Source organism: Salvelinus namaycush, chromosome 2 (assembly GCF_016432855.1).
Source record: "Salvelinus namaycush isolate Seneca chromosome 2, SaNama_1.0, whole genome shotgun sequence".
NCBI lineage: Eukaryota > Metazoa > Chordata > Actinopteri > Salmoniformes > Salmonidae > Salvelinus > Salvelinus namaycush.
This window is the reverse complement of record NC_052308.1, coordinates 30,874,823-30,896,841: the sequence shown is the minus strand read 5'-3', so window position 1 is coordinate 30,896,841 and position 22,019 is coordinate 30,874,823. Positions and strand designations below refer to the sequence as shown.

At 45.0% G+C, this 22,019-nt stretch overlaps 1 pseudogene; it reads left to right on the top strand.

Moving 5' to 3' along the window:
* Positions 1-6,863: 6,863 nt before the first annotated feature.
* Positions 6,864-15,703, top strand: LOC120021195 (annotated as a pseudogene).
* Positions 15,704-22,019: the final 6,316 nt, after the last annotated feature.

Here is a 22,019-nt window from a genome sequence, read left to right as displayed (position 1 = left end):
AGAGATGGTAGGAGATCGTGATGGAGAAGAAAGTGAAGCAAGTATGGAGCATAGTGGTACAAATAAAAGAGGCAGTAAGAAAGAGAAAAAGAAAGCGGGAGAGAAAGGGAGTAGGGGTTTGAAGGGGAGCGAGAGGTCTATGGAGGCAGAGAGGAGGCAGAAAAGCACGTTTGAGGAGAGCAACATAGTTTCTAATGCTAGCGGCAGTTCGGGGGTAGAAGGATCTGGGGAAGAGCAAGGGAAGCATGGAGGTGAGGAGGAGCATAAAGTGATTCTGAAGTTTAGGGAGGAAGGGATAGTAGGGGGCGATGAGTCTGATAAGGTTGACGGCTGATAAGAGTTGATTGGGGAAGTTGTCAATGCTAAAGTGTTAAGAGATGGGAGTTTGTTGGTGTTCTTTAAGGACATGGCACAGAGGGAAAAAGCTCTCAGAGTGAAGCAAAAAGGGAAGTGTAAGGTGGTGTCGAACAGCTGGAATGATCAAATGCCAGAGGTTTGGGCATGTGGCAAGAGCATGTAAAGAGAAAAAGAGATGTGCCAGGTGTGGAGGGGAGGATGAGTATGGGAAATGTGGGGATGGTGTAAAACAAAGTGCTGCAGCTGTGGGGGTGCTCATAGTGTGGCATATAGTGGGTGTGAGGAAATTAAGCAGGCAGTGGAGGTGCAACAAGTGAGAATGGAGAGAAGGGTGTCATATGCGGAAGCAGTGAGGGTGGTCCAGGTCCAGAGAGATACAGGTTCAAGAGAGAGATGGGTAGGAGCATCTAGATCGGGGATTACGGTGCAGGTGGGTGGCGATATGGTATACATAGATAAGAGAAAGCTGGTGACGTTCATAGCAGGAGTTATCAACAGCACTGCTGAAGTAAAGTCTAAAACGGAGAAGATTAAGCTCATAGTGGAAGCTGCTGGGAGACATCTGAGTATGACAGGGTTGACATGGGAAGAGGTTCAAGATGACCTCAATCAGCTGAGGGTGGAGCCATGTATTACTGGATCTCAGTTATGGTGGTAGTACTACAATGGAATGCTCGAACCTGTTGGCTAATGGGCAGGAGTTCAAGCAATTCATTGTGGATATGCCAACTAAGCCTGATGTGATTTGTGTGCAAGAAACATGGCTCAAACCAAATGTGGAGTTTATAATACAGGGATATGTAGAGGTTGGTAGGGACAGAGGTGTAGGGGGAGGGGGGATGTGCCACCTTCATAAAGCAAGGACTTCTCTACACAATGCTAGGCAAAGGTACAGGAATATGTGGTGGTGGAGGTGTGGTTGAGAGGAGAGATGATAGTGGTAGTACACTACTATAATCTGTGTCAGAGGGGGGTGGATGTAAATGGCCAAGTGATGGTAAATCTGATAGAAATGAAAGATCTGCTGTGCCTGAATGATGGCCGAGGGACCAGGATTGATGTAGTTACAGGTTAAGAGTCTGCATTAGACCTCACTCTGGTATCTAGTGCGATGGCAGGAATCTGTGAGTTGGAGGTATGGTAGGAGTCGACAGTAGGGAGTGATCATTACCCCATAGTATGCAGAGTAGGCCGGAGGGAGGAGGAGGTGTCAGTGGATGGAGTAGGCGGGTGGGTGTTTGAAAGGGCAAAGTGGGATCAGTTTCAGCAGTTAAGTGAGTAGGTGATGGCTCAGGTGGATATGAGAGGGGAAGTGGATACTATGAATAACTGGGTGAGAACAGCGTTAGTGGGGGCAGCTACTGAGGCAATACCTAAGAGTTCAGGGAGGACGAGGAGGAAAGCAGTCCCGTGGTGGACAGAGGAGTGTGGGGCATTGGTGAGGAGTAGGAACAGGGCATTTAGAGTACTGAAAAGGACACATAACTTCCAACATCTGATTCAGTATAAGCAGGCCCAGGCTCTGGTCCGTCAGGCAAAGAGGTCATGTTGGCGTTGGTTCTGTGACACCATTGGAAGGGTGACATCAGTGGGAGAAGTGTGGGGGATGATTAAGAGGATGAGTGGGGTCAGAAGGGAGTAGGATTATCCAGTGTTGACGAGTAGGAAGGATGTGGCAGTAACAGATGAGAAGAAGGCAGAGATGATGGCCAAAGCGTTTGTCCAAGTGCATAGCTCGGCAAATTTGTCAGAGGAGGGGCAGAGGAGAGAGAGAGAACGAAAGAGGAGCATCCTGGAGTGCTAGATAGGAGGGAGGATGTAAATGATGCGTTGAATGCACCATTTATCATGGCAGAGGTGAAAAGGGCAATAGGTAAGGTTGGGTTAACTTCACCTGGGAAAGATGAGGTGATGAGGCACTGGATAAGGTATTGGGGTTGTACAACAGAGTGTGGGAGGAGGGCAAACTACCAGGCAGTTGGAAGGAGGCAGTAGTGGTACCAATTCGGAAGCCAGGGAAGGACCCGACGAGGCCAACAAGCTATTGGCCAATAGCCTTAACATCACATGTATGTAAGATTATGGAGCGTATGATAACGGAGAGGCTAACTTACTTCCTGGAGAGCAGGGGGTTAGTATTGCCAGATCAGATTGGATTCAGGAAAGGTAGGGGGACAATGTGCCCAGTGCTTTGCTTAGAAGCAGGGGTCAGGTAGGCTCAGGTGAACAAGGAGACTGTTGTAGCTGTATTTTTTGATGTGGAGAAGGCGTATGAAATGATGTGGAAGGAGGGGTTGTTAATCAAGCTTGATATTATGAGGGTAGGAGGAAGAACATACAACTGGATAAAGGATTTCCTGTTTGGAAGGTCTATCCAGGTGAGGGTGGGGAAGTCTCTCTCAGGCAGCTACATGGTGGATAATGGTACAGCACAGGGGAGTGTGATTAGTCCTCTGTTGTTCTCAATCATGATCAATGATGTTTACTCTCAGGTACAGCTGGATTTTGGAAGGTCGTTATTTGCAGATGATGGGGCCTTATGGAAGAGAGGAAGAAATGTTCCATACATAGTCAGAAAGGTACAGGAAGCAATTGATGAGGTAGAGTGGTTGGCATTAATGTGGGGATTCAGATTCTCTGTAGAGAAAACTCAGACAGTGTTCTTTACCAGGAGAAAGGTGGGAGATGAGGTATGCTTGAGGTTATATGGGAGAAACTTGGAGAGGGTGGGTGCCTTCAGGTTCCATGAGGTATACTTTGATACTAGAATGACCTGGGCAGAACACATTGAGAGAGTGGTGGGAAAGAGTAAGAAGGTGCTAAATGTGATGCGCTGTCTGACAGGGAAGGAGTGGGGGGCTGGGCGTGCCTCTTTGAGGACCATATATGTTGCATTGATCCAATCTGTAATAGACTATGGAAGTATAGCGTATGGTTCGGCAGCCCGGACATCATTGGAAAGGCTAGATGTCATACAGGGACAAGGACTCTTGTAGTGGGGCATTTCGGACGTCTCCAGTGGCTGCAGTACAGGTGAAGATAGGGGAAATGCCATTGCAGATTAGGAGACAGCAGCTGGCAATTAATTATCAGGTCAACCTACAGGGACATGGGGTATCTCATCATGCAAAAGGGATTTTAGAGGCATGCTGGGAACATGAGCAAAGACAGAACACGAGCTTTGGGTGGGTGGGTAATACCCAGGCGAAGGAGATGGGACTGTATGGAAGGGAGTTTAGTCCAATGGTAGCTATTCCTGTGAATCCACCATGGCTCCTCCCACCTCCAGTAGTAGTTCTAGAAGTGTTGGAGAGACTACAGAAAGATAGGGAGGGTGTTGATCCATCTGATTGATTTAAGAGAAGTCTTGATACTGTGTATCAGGATTTTGCCATATACACAGATGGTTCAAAAGATCCAAGGACAGGACGTACTAGGTCAGCATTTGTAGTGCAGGAATGTGGGGTGAAAGTCAGGAAACGTATTACAGATCATCTGGCTGTATATACGGCGGAGATGATGGCCATACTGTTGGCCTTGCTGTGGGTGGAGGAAGTTAAGCCAGAAAGAGTAGTCATTTGCTCTGATTCATGTGCAGTGCTAAGGAGTCTCCAGTCCTTTATATCATGTAGCAGACGACCTGCTTTATGAGGTGCTACAAACCCATGGCAGGAGTAAACAAATGGGTATACAGATAATATTTACATGGGTCCCAGCCCATGTGGGAGTGGAGGGGAACGAGGCAGTTGATGTACTGGCTCAACAAGCACTAAGTAGTGGGGATGTTGATGTGGTAGTTTCAATGAGTAAGGCAGAGGCAAAAAGCATGATATGGACAGTGATGCTGGAGAAATGGCAGGAGCAGTGAAATAGAAATACTAAGGGCAGGCATTTATTTCAAGTACAGAGGAAAGTTGGGGAGGTGAGAACGGCAGGAAGGGACAGAAGAGAGGAGGCTATATTTACAAGATTAATGGTGGGACACTGCCAGTTGAATAAGACCTTACATGTGATAGGAAAGCATCCAACAGGAAAATGTGAGTATTGCCAGGAAACAGACAGTGGACAGTATTGTTTGTTCACTTTCACTTACTTAGCTAGAATACAGCTAGCCAGTTCAGCCTACTCAAACACCTGTCTCAAACAGCTGGCTATGGCTATCCAACACTGGAACTCTTCCAAGTCAAGGTAAACTTTTGGTTTTATTAATTTATTGCCACCGGGGCCTACCGGTGTAACTTCTAAACTGCTTGCTTCTGACTGTACACTGTAGTGAATGATTGTTTACTAAAGCGTTAGTTGTAGTAGCTACAGTATGTTGACTGTGACGTTAATATGGTGACAACGATGTAGGCTGTGTGCAGCGTTTAGCGGTAATGATATGAAGGTTTGGCTTGGAACGGTTTTCAAATCAAATCAAATTTTATCACATACACATGGTTAGCAGATGTTAATGCGAGTGTAGCAAAATTGTTGTGCATTTCTCTTGACTTTTTTAGCCTGGTCACAGACAGCTGATGTGTTGTGCACTGAAGTCCACAAGCGAAGAGAAAAGGTGAGAGGAGGAGAGCGAGTAGACGCGAGAAGGATTTATACAACGATCAATGCTATCATGCTGTTTGTATGTGGCTGCTATGAAAGTGAACTATGTTTGCGTGTGATCAGAGGTGTATTCATTCCGCCGATTCTGTTGAAAAACGTTTCTTAAACGGAAGCAAACGGAACTAAACGGGGATAAACATACCTGAATTTGTCTAATAGAAACTCTTGTTCGCAACTGTTGGACTAATGATTACAACCTAGATCAGCTAGTTGCAGGCAAGAGTGTGCAAGGCGGTATTGAATGTGTCAATGTCTGTCACCTTGATTACTCAAATTTCTCTCAACCTGTGCACCTACATTGTAAACTTTAATTCATAGGCTAGAAACTCATGATGGGTATAGGGAAAATTCGAGTATCATGTAGTAGCCTAAACCTATCGATGTTATATTGAGCTGGGTGAATGGAATATGAATGAGAGTCATCCACTATGCTGTAATAGAAATAAGGCCATGCTCATAAAGAAAATGATTGTCTTCCCTCATCTTAAACGGCACCGACCGCCACTGATTGACATAGTTGAGCTGTGAGTTGTTGTGGATTCTGACTGAGGTGTGTTTCCAGTGCTTTTGAAATAAATGTGACTGAATCAGCTTGATCTGAAGTGAATAATGATATTATAATAAATTATGTTATCTTTAAATTGTTGTGAGACATTTTAAATGAACCCTTGTATCTATTGTGAACAGCAGTATGTGGTTGTTGTTAGAATTAAGGTGAGTTGGCGCTCTTAGACAGTTACAAGATACTTTGTTGAAGTTTGATTTTCCCAATCCTACTCTAAAATAATATGGAAACCATACAGAAAAGAGACGTCACAGTTCGAAAATGTAATGTAACAAAACCTGCATCTGAGTGCATAGTTCTGAGATCCATAGTTGTTACTTAAACCAATCTCACAATAACTTCATTGTGTAGGGAACACTACTTCAGAACCAGGTCACAGCATTACATGACAACGAACCTAGAATAGAAAAAATGTACATAGGCACGAGTCAGAGTCATCTAAACACAATCTATATTTGAACCATGAGTTCTGTATCAGCAGTGTGTGACTGAACTGTCTACTTTTACAGAAAGAAACCTGTCAGTTCTGAGCATATGTACATGAAAACATTTGACCATTACATTTTTGGGGGGGGTGGTTGAATGAATCATTTTTAATTCAGACATAATTGCCTCCCACCCTTATGAATTCTCAAACAACCTACATAGTAGTCATTATTAGAGATGCTTCCATTGTATTTTCCTGATTAAGGGGGGTGGCAGGTAGCATAGTGGTTAGAGTGTTGGGCCAGTAACCGAATGGTTGCTGGATCGAATCCCAGAACTGACAAGGTAAAAATCTGTCGTTCTACCCCTGAACAAGGCAGTTAACCCACTGTTGCCCGGTAGGCCGGCATTGTAAATAAGAACTTGTTCTTAACTGACTTGCCTAGTTAAGGTCCAAAAACATTCTGTAGAGTACATGGGCCTGTTCTGAGATGCGTACAGTATGTGTGTTTTTCTGAGTTACATGTTTTAGCGGAGAGGTCAGAGGTCAGTGCCAGTTTGCGTCCCAAATGGAACCCTGTTCCCTAAGTAGTGCAGACCCAGTAATTGTCGACTGAAGGTGTGTGCCACATCATATTCACTAGAAGATCAATTATTACCCTTCTCTGGTTCTGCCCTGCTATTGGTGCGGTGAGGAGGGGGAAAAGGCCAGATAGCCAATGAGAGTGCCTAGAGGAGGGTGACCCTCAACACAGGTAGCTGTCCGACAATCTATGTCACCTTTACTCTGATAAAGAGTGGACAGCAGTGAGCTAGAGAGCTGCATGCCCATTTTCACTGTGATCCTGACATTGTGTGTCTCTATGGGTTTGTCTCTCCTCTGATACTGCTTAAGTCCCCCACAGTAGACAGGATGTTGAACCTGAAGGAGCTGTGTAGGGGCCTGCCCCTGGACCCAATGACACCCAACCAGGGCTGGAACCCCAATGAGCCACGCGCACCTGTCAGGACGCCCAACCTCACTCCAGAGGAGGAGAGGGTGAGTACACAGACATACTGTCACGTCTATGGAATGCAGACCCATGTCAACGAGCATAGACATCCCACTCGGGGATTTACCTGTAGATTTTTCCAAGACTCCTCGGTTTATCTTTGAGTGGAACCATAATGCTTTTAATGTGGTATTTTAGGAGTAACTAAACTAGAGGCATATCCCATTTATAGCCAAGGAATTATCTTATTGAGGCCAGTGTCATAAACTTCATAAGCTTTTTTTATCTCATCCAGAGAATTGTCAGTTTAGGTGTCAAATCATGCCCAGCCTTGTATTCCTCAGTGAGAGTGAATCTTTAAATTGAAAAAGGATGAGTGAAGATTACAGACGCACCACAGCTTGTGGGTTGTATCCAAATATTGTTGGAGAAAATTGGGGACACTGAACATAATAACAATGTAATTCATTTGATCCAATCTATTGGGAGTCAATGGTGTGTTGACGCACGGTTCACATTATGCAATGCTCAGCACAATGCCATTTTTTTGGCTTTAGGGTAGGAGACAGTGTTGGTTCACCCCCTCAGAACCTTCTATCAGCTTCACTACCGTTTGCCAGAACTGGGAGAAAAGGACACTGATTAAGAGAGATACGAGTGAGTGCTTTCATGGCTAGAGAGGGCGCGCAAAACACAAAGGACCAGAAAGTTAGCAAAAGAGAGGCTGCAAAAGAAAAAGAGGGTCAATGTCCTTGAGTTATTTCAAAACAATTACACCCCATTCTGACCTCCTGTCTCACCCCCTCCTCTCGTCCTCCTCTCTAGCTGGCCCTGTGGAATGACCTGCGTTACCCCCCTTCCTCCCACAACAACATCCTGACTTCTGAGTTTGCCCGGGAGCTCAGGCAGTATGGACACATCTACATGTACCGCTTCTGCCCCCTAATACACATTAGGTACTTATAAACATCTAAAACACCACTCCCCATCTGTAGTAATCTCTCTCTCGATTCCATGATACGGTCCTACCCCCTGATCTGTGTGTGTGTGTGTGTGTGTGTGTGTGTGTGTGTGTGTGTGTGTGTGTGTGTGTGTGTGTGTGTGTGTGTGTGTGTGTGTGTGTCCTCAGGGCCTACCCTATTGATCAGTATTCCTGTCGTACACGCCAAGCTGCCTCCATCATGCTCATCATCATGAATAACCTGGACCCTGCAGTTGCCCAGGTAACCACCACTCTCACATACTGTACATGGCACACAACAGTTCACTTCTCATTTCTGATTTAACTAAAACAATGTATTAATCCACCTAAATCACTCTGTCTATTGTTGCTTTATCATCTTCCCCTGCTCTGCTCTCCAGTTTCCCCAGGAGCTGGTTACCTATGTGGGGAATGGACAGGTTTTCAGTAACTGGGCCCAGGTAAGGACAGAGCACGTGAGTATGATGGTATTACAGTATGTAGATATCTGTGTGTAATAATGTGTGTGTAATTTTACTTGTACCGTGTGGAAACACATTCATTGCTATATACAGTATCTTTGTGTGTATGTGTGTGTGGGTAGTTGGTGATGCGTCTGGTGATGCACTACCTGAGTGAGATGACAGAGGAACAGACTCTTGTCATGTACAGTGGTCATCCATCAGGGCTGTTCCCCAGCCTGCCCCCCCATGCCATCGTCACCAATGGCATGGTAACCACACATCCCTCCCTCCGCCTATCCTCCCTACTCTACAGCATTTCAATTAGATGCTGTTTTTCCGTTACCATTTAGGTTTTCCCATTTTGATTTGGAATAGTCCATGGCACCATGATTAGTCCCAACAGTCAACAGTAGAGGGCACTAGCCCCTTTGTAAACTCACATTGAAATTGTCTTAAAGGGAGACTGGGATTTTGGCAATGGAGCCCTTTATCTACTTCCTCAGAGGTAGATGAACTCGTGGATATAATATTTTTGTCTCTGCGTGCAGTTTGAAGGAAGTTGCTAACTTGCGTTAGCGCAATTGATAACTAGCATTAGCGGAATGATTGTAAGTCTATGGTAACTGCTAGCATGCTAGTAGACACCATGGACTTCCAGCCATTGTGCTAATGCTAATCAACATTGGCTCGCAAAACTACATCTAACTTCCTTGCAGAGACATAAAAATGGTATCCATGAGTTAATCTGACTCTGGAGAAGTAGTTTAATGGGCTTCATTGCCAAAATCCTGAATTAAACAATTGACCTGTTTCTCTTTCTTCTCCTTCCCCTGTCTCTCTCTCTCTCCCTACCTCTGTAGCTGACAGTGCTGAATGCAGGTCTGATGAACTGAGGAGCCGGGTTTTGGTGACGTCAGAGCTGGGGGGGCATGAGCGGGGCACAGGCCAAGACTGCTGTCATCGCTGGCTGTGTGGGGGTCATTGTTGGGAAGGGGCCGTAAGTAATCATGTCACTGTTAGTCTACATAATTATTTTTTCGAAGTATGTGACAAATAATATTTGAATTGATTTAGTGTCACACTCCTAATGGAAATACAATTACACCAGAGTTTACATTTACATAAAACACTGGCGACACACTGGTGTGGGGCTAAGTCTACATGGAAATGAAGAACAAAAAAGACCATGATTGAGTTGGAGACCCCTGGTCTGGTTACGGTTAAGGTTGAGGGGGTTTCTCTCTAAACGTTGGTCTCCCCCTCCTCTCCACCAGCCTCCGTAGGCAGGTAGCTACCATCAATAAGCTGTCTGAGGCAGGGATGTTCTTCTGGGACTATGGCGACACTTTCCTCCTGGAGACCCAGAGAGAAGGTGAGTCCTACAGTTCAACCATCACCACCAAACTGAGTAGATAGAAGTCACTGACACAGGGTCAGATATTATTTCACCCTCCTAATGGTTAAGGTTAGGATTGAGGTAGGGTAATCCAAGATCTGGGGTAGGGTAATGCCAAGGAGCAATTTCTAGATCCACATACACATGCTGAAGAGTAGGCTGATCACAGCATGTCTAGTGATATCAGCAGAGTCCTCTCCAGTTTGATAACCTCTAGGTTTGTGTTCCTCTCCCTTTCTTCAGGAGCGGAGGTAGAGAAGGAGGGAGGTGGAGCGACTGAGTTCCACTACCCGTCCTACGTCCAAAACATCATGGGGTAAGTGATAGGGTGAGGGGATAGCTCAAGACAGATATAGCTCCTGATGACTAGGGCCCAGTTTTTTTATTCTGATCAGGTCACATGGTCAGATTAAAGTCGTGGCCATAACCCTTGACCCATCCCTTCTCGAACCGTTGCACTGGGTCTGCACCTCCGGTGACCCCTGTGACTGATGACGTCGCCACCACTGTCCTGGAGGAGATCAGTGCCAACGTGACTGAATGTGTGCGACAGCAGTAGAACGAAACCATCAGCTGGATCCGCCAGGCAGGAAAACACAGTGGTGTAAAGTATTTAAGTAAAAATACTTTAAAGTACTACTTAAGTCGTTTTTTGGGGTATCTGTACTTTACTTTACTATTTATATTTTTGACAACTTTTACTATTCCTTCACTACATTCCTAAAGAAAATAATATACTTTTTACTCCATACATTTTACCTGACACCCAAAAGTACACATTACATTTTGAATGCTTAGCAGGACATAGAAAATGGTCCAATTCACGCACTTATCAAGGCAACACATGGTCATCTCTTCTGCCTCTGATCTGGCGGACTCACTAAACACATGGTCATCTCTTCTGCCTTTGATTTGGTGGACTCACTAAACACATGGTCATCTCTTCTGCCTCTGATCTGGTGGACTCACTAAACACATGGTCATCTCTTCTGCCTTTGATCTGGTGGACTCACTAAACACATGGTCATCTCTTCTGCCTCTGATCTGGCGGACTCACTAAACACATGGTCATCTCTTCTGCCTCTGATCTGGTGGACTCACTAAACACATGGTCATCTCTTCTGCCTCTGATCTGGTGGACTCACTAAACACAAATGTGTCTTTTGTAAACGATGTCTGAGGGTTGGAGTGTGCCCCTGGCTATCTATACATTTTAAAAACAAGAAAATGGTGCCATCTGCTTTGCTTAATAGAAGGAATTTGAAATGATTTATACTTTTACTTTAGCAATTACATTTACTTTTGATACTTAAGCATATTTAGAACCAAATACTTTTAGACTTTTACTCAAGTAGTATTTTACTGGGTGACTTTTACTTTTACTTGGGTAACTTTCTATTAAGATATCTATACTTTCACTCAAGTATGACAATTGGGTACTTTTTCCACCACTGGGAAAAAACAGCATGGTACTAATTAATATGGCACATATAGGACACAATGTTAGTCATTAACATTGCAATACTAGATAAATAAGAAATGTATTATACAAATTAGAATGCCATTTCTGGATGTCTTCTGTGTATGGGTGGTGGGCTCCCAAGCCAGAATCCTCTACTCAGACCAGAAAGGCCGTGTGTGTATTGCCTTGGCCATCAATCAAGCTATTGCTGATGGGAGAGTTTTGGTAAGAGCCCAATCAGCCTTACCAATATCTCTATATTATGGGTGCTTGTACGAGTTATATTATATGAGGCTATATGCTTCGGTTGGAGTCTCTAGTGGGTAGGTAAACCTGTAGGAATGATGACTTTTTTTTCTGTCCAGTCTCCTGTGGTCACCAAGACGTCAGTGAAACACAGTCCCTTCAAAGATACCTCCAACGTGTATAACGGCTCGGCCTTCTGTGCAGGTACACTTCAGCACACTTATCACTTGGACAGACATTATTTTGACATTGTCATCATTATATTAGTCACTATGTTAGTCTAGATGGCTAGAAACCATTGACTTTGGGTGAACTCAGGTATGTCAAAGAGTGACTTTGTCACTGTGTGTCTGTCTTGACCCCTGATAGATATGGGGGTCCACGTGAGTGTCCCTGCACAATGGTGGAGGGGTCGGCTGGTAAGACCTGAGTCTGACCCATCAAACGGCATGGGAAAGAGAAATGGAAGAAAGAGGGATAGCACACAAAAGCCTATGAGATAATTATGAGACATTGTGCCTCAGATAACCAATCTTGCTCATGGACAACCTTTGAAATGTGTTTGTTCATATAATGTGAGCACAGAACTATAGATTAGAGTCCCAGTCATGTCCCCTCCTCCACTCAGTCAGACTATGTTTTCTGTCTCAAGTCTCTCTCCAGGAGTGAGGTGATGAACGGAGGGTTTGGTCTACTGGATGAGACAGAGGAGGCAGCGAAGAGAGCCAGTCTGATGCTCAACTGGGATGTCTCTAAAGCGGTGAGAGAGGGGCGATGGTGGAGCGTAGACAGGGAAGCTGTCTTTGAGATTGTTAGATACTGTTCTTAGAAATATTACAACAGGATAAGTTAAAAGGGTGCATGTAATATAAACTCCATCATGTCACAGATCCTATTAATAACCCAGCTAGCACATTTGGTTCCTTGGAAGTTGTGGGAACATACCTAGGTGTCTGGCTAGACTGTAAACTCTCCTTCCAAACTCATATTAAACATCTCCAATCCAAAAATCAAATCTAGAATCGGCTTTCTATTTCGCAACAAAGCCTCCTTCACTCACGCCGCCAAACTTACCCTAGTAAAACTGACTTATCCTACCGATCCTCGACTTCGGCGATGTCATCTACAAAATATCTTCCAATACTCTACTCAGCAAACTGGATGCAGTCTATCACAGTGCCATCCGTTTTGTTACCAAAGCCCCTTATACCACCTGTATGCTCTAGTCGGCTGGCCCTCGCTACATATTCGTCGCCAGACCCACTGGCTCCAGGTCATCTATAAGTCTATGCTAGGTAAAGCTCCGCCTTATCTCAGCTCACTGGTCACGATAACAACACCCACCCGTAGCACGCGCTCCAGCAGGTATATCTCACTGGTCATCCCCAAAGCCAACACCTCCTTTGGCCGCCTTTCCTTCAAGTTCTCTGCTGCCAGTGACTGGAACAAATTGCAAAAATCGCTGAAGCTGGAGACTTATATTTCCCTCACTAACTTTAAACATCAGCTATCTCAGCAGCTTACCGATCACTGCAGCTGTACATAGTCAATCTGTAAATAGCACACCCAACTACCTCCTCCCCATATTGTTACTTATCCTCTTGCTCTTTTGTACCCCAGTATCTCTACTTGCACATCATCATCTGCACATCTATAACTACAGTGTTAATGCTAAATTGTAATTATTTCTATAATAGCCTATTTAGCCTATAGCCTATATATTTAGCCTATAGCCAATATTTAGCCTATAGCCTATTTATTGCCTTACCTCCCTACTCTTCTACATTTGCACACACTGTACATATATTTTTCTTTTGCATTATTGACTGTACATTTGTTTATGTGTAACTCTGTGTTGTTGTTTTTGTCGCACTGCTTTGCTTTATTTTGGCCAGGTCGCAGTTGTAAATGAGAACTTGTTCTCAACTGGCCTGGTTAAATAAAGGTTAAATATTTTATTTTTTAAACTATGGAGGACCAGACGCAGCTACGAGTCACTTTGCCCTACCCTATACAGGACGAACGTGTTAGACCGGGCCCTGCAGGGCTAGCACACAGCTCAACAACACATCTAGCTAATGACAATCAGCTAGTCACAGACAGTAGTGTGATCAAGGATATACACAGTGTATTCACTGTGTTAATCCACACCACCATTCACCATACCAGATGGAACTGAATTAACAGCATAACTAAGATGATCACTTACAAGCATTTCGCTACACTTGCATTAACATCTGCTAACCATGTGTATGTGACCAATAAAAATTTGATTTGATTTATAAATGTGATCTCGTGTCATATTATCCAAAAGTCTTATTGCACATCATCAATTTAAAAATAATAGCTAACATGGTGTTCTTTAATGTGGATCTAGATGTCTTAATATTAAATGTGTGTACCTTTTCAACTTGTAACCACTATAATGAGTAAATTATTAAAATAAAATCCCATGGTAGGACAATGGTGTTGACATCCTATTCTCATAGTATTGGGACAGAAACTTGCACATGAGACTTATGCCTACAAACGGGATAGGCATAGAACCAAAAAAAAGTATTTATTTATTTTTACCCCCTTTTTCTCCCCAATTCCGTGATATCCAATTGCGATCTTGTCTCATCGCTGCAAATCCCCAACGCGCTTGGGAGAGGCGAAGGTCGAATCATGCATCCTCCGAAACATGACCTGCCAAACCGCCCCTCTTAACACCCGCCCACTTAACCCGAAACCTAGCTGCACCAATGTGTCGGAGGAAACACCATTCAACTAAGGACCGAAGTCAGTCTGCAGGTGCCCGACCCACCACAAGGAGTCGCTAGAACACGATGAGCCGAGTAAAGCCCCCCCGGCCAAACCCTCCCCTAACCCGGACGACGCTGGGCCAATTGTGCGCCACCCTATGGGACTTCTGATCACGGCCGGTTGTGACAAAGCCTGGGATCTAATCCAGGTCTGTAGTGACGCCTAAAGTACTGCGATGCAGAATTGTTAAAATGTTCAGGCCTACTGCGCTTGACCACTGCTCACTGGTGGCAGAGTGTCTGGGAATGCAATGGAATGACAAACTGTGCTCATATAAAGGAGTCAAACTGTGCTGCAATAAAAGGGTCAATGGTACACAGACGTTCCAAATCTTGCATCACCTTGCATCTGATGAACTCCGGAAGTCCCTGGCGTCTACGTCCCGAGAGGATCCAAGCTTACCCGAGTCCCTCCATGAGCCTCCGTAGACTGACGATTCACCTCTTCCCGTGCCAATGCAGCTCAGCAGGGCTAGGCTGTCTCCAGCCGAACGCGTAGGCAGACTTGAGACCCAGAGTTGTCTGTATTGCGGTACTGCCGGTCATTGTGTCTACCTGTCCCTTCAAGAGACCTAGTTAATTCGTTGGAGTGAGTACTCTAGTGGGCCTTTATTTAAAGATAATTTTTTGTCTCCCCTTGCCCGCCCCCCTCTCCGTGCCATCCTGTGGTGGGGTGACCAGTCCAAGTCTCTCCAGGTACTCATCGACTCGGGGGCCAATGTGTGTCTCATGGATGTTTCCCTGGCATCCAAGCTGGGCATCACCACTCAACCCCTCTCCATTCCCATGGGTGTTAGAGCGCAGAACGGGCGCTCTATAGGCCGGGTCACCCACCAGACCACCCCCATCAACCTACGAGTGTCGGGGAACCACAGCGAGACGATCCAATTCTTGCTGGTTGAGTCTCCACAGGTTCCCGTGGTATTGGGATTCTCTTGGCTCCGTCCTGCCACACTCATTGCCTGAAGTCAGCACTGCCTGCACCGGGACGTTTTCCTGGGGGCTTGGAAATTGCCCTGGACCTCTCTGCCAGCTCCGCAGAACACCAGGACCTACAGGAGGGGATCAGTAAGGCCCGGGCCACTTCGCTTCTACAGCACCGACCGGTATCCAAGAATGTCAAGCCTGAGGCACTGGCACGCCTCTATAGTGCCGCGGCTACTACCCCGGAAGCCGAAACATTTCACCCCCACTCCCCCACACCCCCAAAATCATCAGCCATCTGCTGTTCGTCCTCTGTTGCCCCGTACCCTCCATATTTTTTCTACCCTTTTTGTGCGTAGAGTTAAAATCATGTCTGACTGCCTCTTGTCTCCTGTTTCCAGGCCCACCCCTCTCCCCTGTCTCATCGACGGCCGACCAGCATACATGGTGAGACGCCTCCTGAAGGTTCGACCTCGGGGGAAGGGGATTCCAGTACCTGGTTGACTGTGAGTATTATGGCCCGGAGGAGAGGTGCTGGGTCTCCGCTAGGGACATCCTGGACACAGGCCTCATCTCTGAGTTCCAGCGCCTGCACCCCGGTCAACCAGGAATGCGCCCAGGTAGGACGTCAGGTGGCGTCCCTAGGGGGGGGTACTGTCAAGCCCTGATCTGTTTCACCTGTCCTTATGCTTGTCTCCACCTCCCGCCAGGTGTCGCCCAGCTTCCCTACTTATCCCCTGGTTATTTATACCTGTGTTTTCTGTCTGTCTGTGCCAGTTCGTCTTGTTTAAGTCAACCAGCATTTTCTAAGCTCCTGTTTTTCCCCAGTCTCTCTTTTTCTCGTCCTCCTGGTTTTGACCCTCGCCTGTCCTGACTCTGAGCCCGCCTGCCTGCCCCTAAGCCTGCCTGCCGCCCGGTACCTTTGCCGCTACTCTGGATTATCGACCCCTGCCTGCCTTGACCTGTCGTCTGCCTGCCGCTGTGGTTGCAATAAACATTGTTATTTCAACACAGTCTGCACCTGGGTCTTACCTGAAACCTGATATCTCTCTGTGTGGAGAAAAGGTGGTCTAGGATATTTTCCCCTCTGGTTGCACATGTGACATGCTGGTAAAAATTTGGTAAAACTGTTTTAAGTTTGCCTGCATTAAAGTCCCTGGCCACTAGGAGCGCCGCTTCCGGGTGAGCATTTTCTTCTTTGATTATGGCCTTATAGAGTTGGTTGAGAGCGGTCTTAGTGCTAGCTTCGTTCTGTGGTGGTAAATAGACGGCTACGAATAATATAGATGAGAACTCTCTTGGTAGATAGTGTGATCTACAGCTTATCATAAGGTACTTTGAGCAATACCTTCAGACTTCTTTAATATTAGACATTGCTCACCAGCTGTTATTGACAAACAAACACACACACCCACCCTTCGTCTTACCAAACTTAGCTTCTCTGTACTGCCGGTGTATGGAAAATCCTGCCAGCTCTATATTATCCGTATCATCGTTCAGCCACGTCTCGGTGAAACATAAGATAATTACAGTTTTTAATGTCCCGTTGGTAGGATAATCTTAATCGTAGGTCATCAATTTATTTTCCAATGATTGCACGTTAGCAAGAAGAACGGATGGCAGTGGGAGTTTACTCGCTCGCCTACGGATTCTCAGAAGGCAGCCCGATCTGCGGCCTCTTTTCCTGCGTCTTTTCTTCAAGCAAATGACAGGGATCTGGACCTGTTCCAGTGAAAGCAGTACAGTATATTCTTCTTGTCGGACTCATTAAAGAAAAACATTTCTTCCAGTCTGCGGTGAGTAATCTCTGTTCTGATGTCCAGAAGGTATTTTCGGTCATAAGACAACATTATGTTCAAAATAAGTTAAAATAAGTAACACAAAATGCAAAAGAAACTAACAAAATAGCACAATTGGTTGGGAGAATGTAAAACGTCAGCCATGTTCTTCAGCGCCATCTTTGGCACACATTGAACAAATGTGATCTAACAAAGTGGATATTCGTCAAATCTGTCATTTACGAGCAATGCCTTGTAAATTCACCAAAATTATATTAAAGTATATATTAGGATATCAATGTGTATGGCTAAGCTATTCTTCATTGTGCCAGTTAATTGAAATTAAACATCGCCAAATGCATCAGTTTAATTAGCCCTAAATGTGCAATAAAAAGTATTGTGCCTATAGCTTATTTATTGAACCGCGGGGCACTATGCTGATAAACCTATTCTTTACCATGGTATAGCCCTATTCGGACGGTATTACTAGAGATGTTGGTTTTGTCATTATTATCCAAGCATGTGTGTTATTCTAGAGGACAATTCACAACAATATTTTTTCCAAACTGCTCCCTGTAATTCTAAACGTTTTAAAATATAATTTACTTTTACGACAGAAGCCTGGAGGGTTTTATTGTAGGCATGAAGATATTTCAACGTCATAGGCTATACTGATAACTCGTGCTTGGCTGCCAAATGTATAGATGTTCTCATAATATTTAAATTGATAAAGTGTGATCATAATCATTATTTTAGCAATCCATGGTTGACGACCTTCCTTATAACAATGCACCCCATCCGGCTGATTTGAGCTGCTGAACCATATTTGCACTTGAGATGCATTTATGGATGAGAAAGTGAACTTTGCATTTTCACAAGGTTTAGCGGGGATGCCCTGCTTTGCGATCTATTGCCTAGGACAGCTCTCCAACCCTGTTCGTGGAGAACTACCATCCTGTGGGTTCACTCCAACCTTAATCTAGCGCACTTGATTCAATAATTAGCTGGTTAGTTACAACTGGGGTTGGAGTGAAAATGTACAGGAAGGTAGCTCTCCAGGAACAAGGTTGGAGAGCCCTGACCTAGGACATCAACAGCCAGCCACCCACCCCGCATTGTCAAGGCTGCATACAGCAGAAATATCACTGAAATATTCTAGTTCCAACACATCACCTTCTAGTTGATGACCAAATAGGCAGCATAATGCTCATGCCAGTCCTCTTGAACCCACATGTAGTCTAGTAGGACTCTGCAATAATGAGGTGGTGTGTACATGTGTGCGCATCAATTTCAGCTTGTTTTCGGAGTCTTCGACTCCAACCACAGGAGTCGACTCCTTTTGACTCCAACAACAGGAGTCAGAGTCGGGGTCGACTCCAAAAATCCTGGAGTCCATTACTTTGACCCCCACGCGTTTCCATGACAATTCCATTGTTGGTCGAGTTCGACTGACATCTTTACCGCATCTACAGTATGGAGTGGCCCCTGCAAAAGCAACAAAAGGTTCCATGGTTACCATGCGTAAACACGTACGAGTGGATCGAGAACCAGCGCTACTCCCCAAGAGTAGATGGCCATGACAAGTCGAACGCTGAAAACAGAACTGGTGTCGCTACTTCTCAATTTACAATAGGAATACATTATATACAATATAAATCCAAAACTGTTTCATTTGATTAGGTCTATAGGTCAGCACACAAAAAAATGGATGATTTGGAGATAAAGGAACAACTGGCGCGGATTAAAAAGAGAGATTTATCGCAGACATATTTCTACAAAATGGCAAGCAGAGTGTTCGGTCCCGCTAAAACACGGGACAGGGTTTTCATCGCGCCACCGATGCCCAAACGGCCCGTTTGCACGCCGAAGCCTGAAAGCCAAGTGCTGACAAAAAGCCGATATGGGTCAGTGGCGGCCATGGTGTCGGGTACAGGGGACAGAGTCAGTGGTGCTCCAATGACAGTGATGCCTTTGGAAGTTAATGACGCGAAGCACCAAGACTGGGTTAACCAAAGGAGGTCATTTCGTCGACAGTTCGATAGTCTCGGAGACTTGTCGAAGTGGGTTAACAGCAAGCCGACCGTGACCGAGCTGGAGATGTTGGTTGTGGAAAGAGAGAAAAAGAAGCAGAGAACTCCCTCACCTGTCCTGGGTTTTACTTTGACACCTCCTGAGACTCTTAAGGTAACCCCAGTGAGCAAAATTATGTTGAAAATATGTATTGTAGACATTTTTTCCAGGCGTTGAAATCAGGTTCATTTTCGGTTCTGAATTAAAGTTGAATAGACCTTTAATTAAAATGTTTAATTTTTTGGTTTCTATGGCCAAATTTCAACTATACTTTCATTCACTTATATATAGAAAGCATTATCACATTCATAATGTTTTATTCTAATTGGAGCCAACTGAAGATTGCATTATGGAATATTTATTATTCCTCCCATTATGTGTTTTTCAAAAAGCATTAGAAGTGGCAAGTTTTCAGACCAACAAAAAACCACAACAGAACACAAACTACAATAACACTCTTTTACAGTCTTGCTAAGACTGTGATATGTGGTTGTTTATCTGCCTTAATTGAATGCACTGGCGGTAAGTACTTTGACTAAGAGCATCTGCTAAAAGACCAAAAGTAAATGTAAAAAATAAAGACTTGCGAAGCATGCAGGATATTATTATAATGACATCCGCCCCCAAACAAGACCACATTTGGTTTGCTCTGACCGGACCAAATCTGAACCAATCATAGACATCTACGTATTAATGGAGTTTTTAACTTTAATGATGTATAATGGCGCCCGAGGAGATGGCTGCCATTTTACGTGCTCCCAACCAACTGTGCTATTTTGTTAGTTTTTTCGCAATTTTTGTAACTTATTTTATACATAATGTTGCTGCTACCGTCTCTTATGACCGAAAATAGCTTCTGGATATCAGAACAACGATTACTCACCTTGAACTAGACAAAGAGTTTTTCTTTAATGAGTCCGATGCAGAGGATGTTTTGGTTCCCCGAGACCAGGCCCAAATCCCTGTCATTCGCGTGAAGAAAAGACGGAAATACAGGGGGCGAAGATCGGGGTGCCTTGTGAGAATTCATCGGCGAGTGTGTAACCCGCCTCTACCATCTGTTCTATTGGCCAACGTGCAATCACTGGAAAATAAACTTGATGATGTCCGTTTGAGATTATCCAACCAACGGGACATTAAAAACTGTAGTATCTTATGTTTCACCGAGTCGTGGCTGAACGACTATATGGATAATATAGAGCTGGCTGGGTTTTCCGTGCATCGGCAGTACAGCAGAACAGAAGCCTTTGTGTTCAACCTCTCCCTGACCGAGTCTGTAATACCTACGTGTTTCAAGCAGACCACCATAGTCCCTGTGCCCAAGAAAGCAAAGGTAACCTGGCTAAATAACTACTGCCCCATAGCACTCACGTCGGTAGCCATGAAGTGCTTTGAAAGGCTGGTCATGACTCACATCAACACCATCATCCCGGAAACCCTAGACCCACTCCAATTCGCATACCGGCCCAACAGATCCACAGATGACGCAATCTCAATCGCACTCCACATGGACCTTTCCCCACATGGACAAAAGCAACACCTATGTGAGAATGCTGTTCATTGACTACAGCTCAGCGTTCAACATCATAGTGCCCACAAAGCTCATCACTAAGCTAAGGATCCTGGGACCTAACACTTCCCTCTGCAACTGGATCCTGGACTTCCTGACGGGCCACCCCAGGTGGTAAGGGTAGGCAACAACACATTTGCCACGCTGATCCTCAACACTGGGGTCCCTCAGCGGTGCGTGCTTAGTCCCCTCCTGTACTCCCTGTTCACCCACGACTACATGGCCAAGCACGACTCCAACACCATCATTAAGTTTGCTGACGACACAACAGCGACAACGATGAGACAGCATATAGGGAAGAGGTCAGAGACCTGGCAGTGTGGTGCCAGAACAACAACCTCTCCTTCAACGTGAGCAAGGCAAAGGAGCTGATCTGGACTACAGGAAAAGGAGGGCCGAACAGGCCCCCATTAACATCGACGGGTTGTAGTGGAGCGGGTTGAGAGTTTCTAGTCCCTTGGTGTCCACATCACTAACAAACTATCATGGTCCAAACACGCCAAGACAGTCGTGAAGAGGGCACGACAACACCTTTTTCCCCCCAGGAGAAAAGATTTGTCATGGGTCCCCAGATCCTCAAAAAGTTGTACAGCTGCACCATCGAGAGCATCCTGACCGGTTCAATCACCGCCTGGTATGGCAACTGCTGGGCATCCGACCGTAAGGCGCACCACTGGGGCCAAGCTTCCTTCCATCCAGGACCTACTGTATATATTAGGCGATGTCAGAGGAAGGCCCAAAAAATTATCATAGACTCATAGACTTGGGTGACCCAAGTCATAGACTGTTCTCTCTGCTACCGCACGGCAAGCGGTACCGGAGCGCCAAGTCTAGGTCCAAAAGGCTCCTTAACAGCTTCTACTGCCAAGCCATAAGACTGCTGAACAATTAATCAAGTGGCCACCCGGACTATCTACATTGACAACCCCCCCTCCTTTGTGTTTACGCTGCTACTCGCTCGCTGTTTATTATCTATGCATAGTCACTTTACCCCTACCTACAGTACATGTACAAATTACCTTGACTAACCTGGTACCCCTTGTATATATTGTTATTTTATTGTGTTACTTTTTATTTTATTTTTGAATTTAGTTTATTTAGTAAATACTTTATTCACTCTATTTCTTGAACTGCATTGTTGGTTAAGGGCTTGTAAGTAAGCATTTCACGTTAAGGTTGAACCTGTTGTATTTGGCGCATGTGACAAATAAAATGTGATTTTATTTTATTTACAAGTTTGTACAGCACCATACAGCACAGTACAGTAGAGCATATCAGAGTTTAGTTCAGTACGGTAGAGTTTAGTTCAGTAGAGTAGAATACAGTTCAGTACAATATAGTTCTTTACACTGTACTTTATTGTGCTCTGCTGTACTCTACTGTACATCACTGTAATCTACTA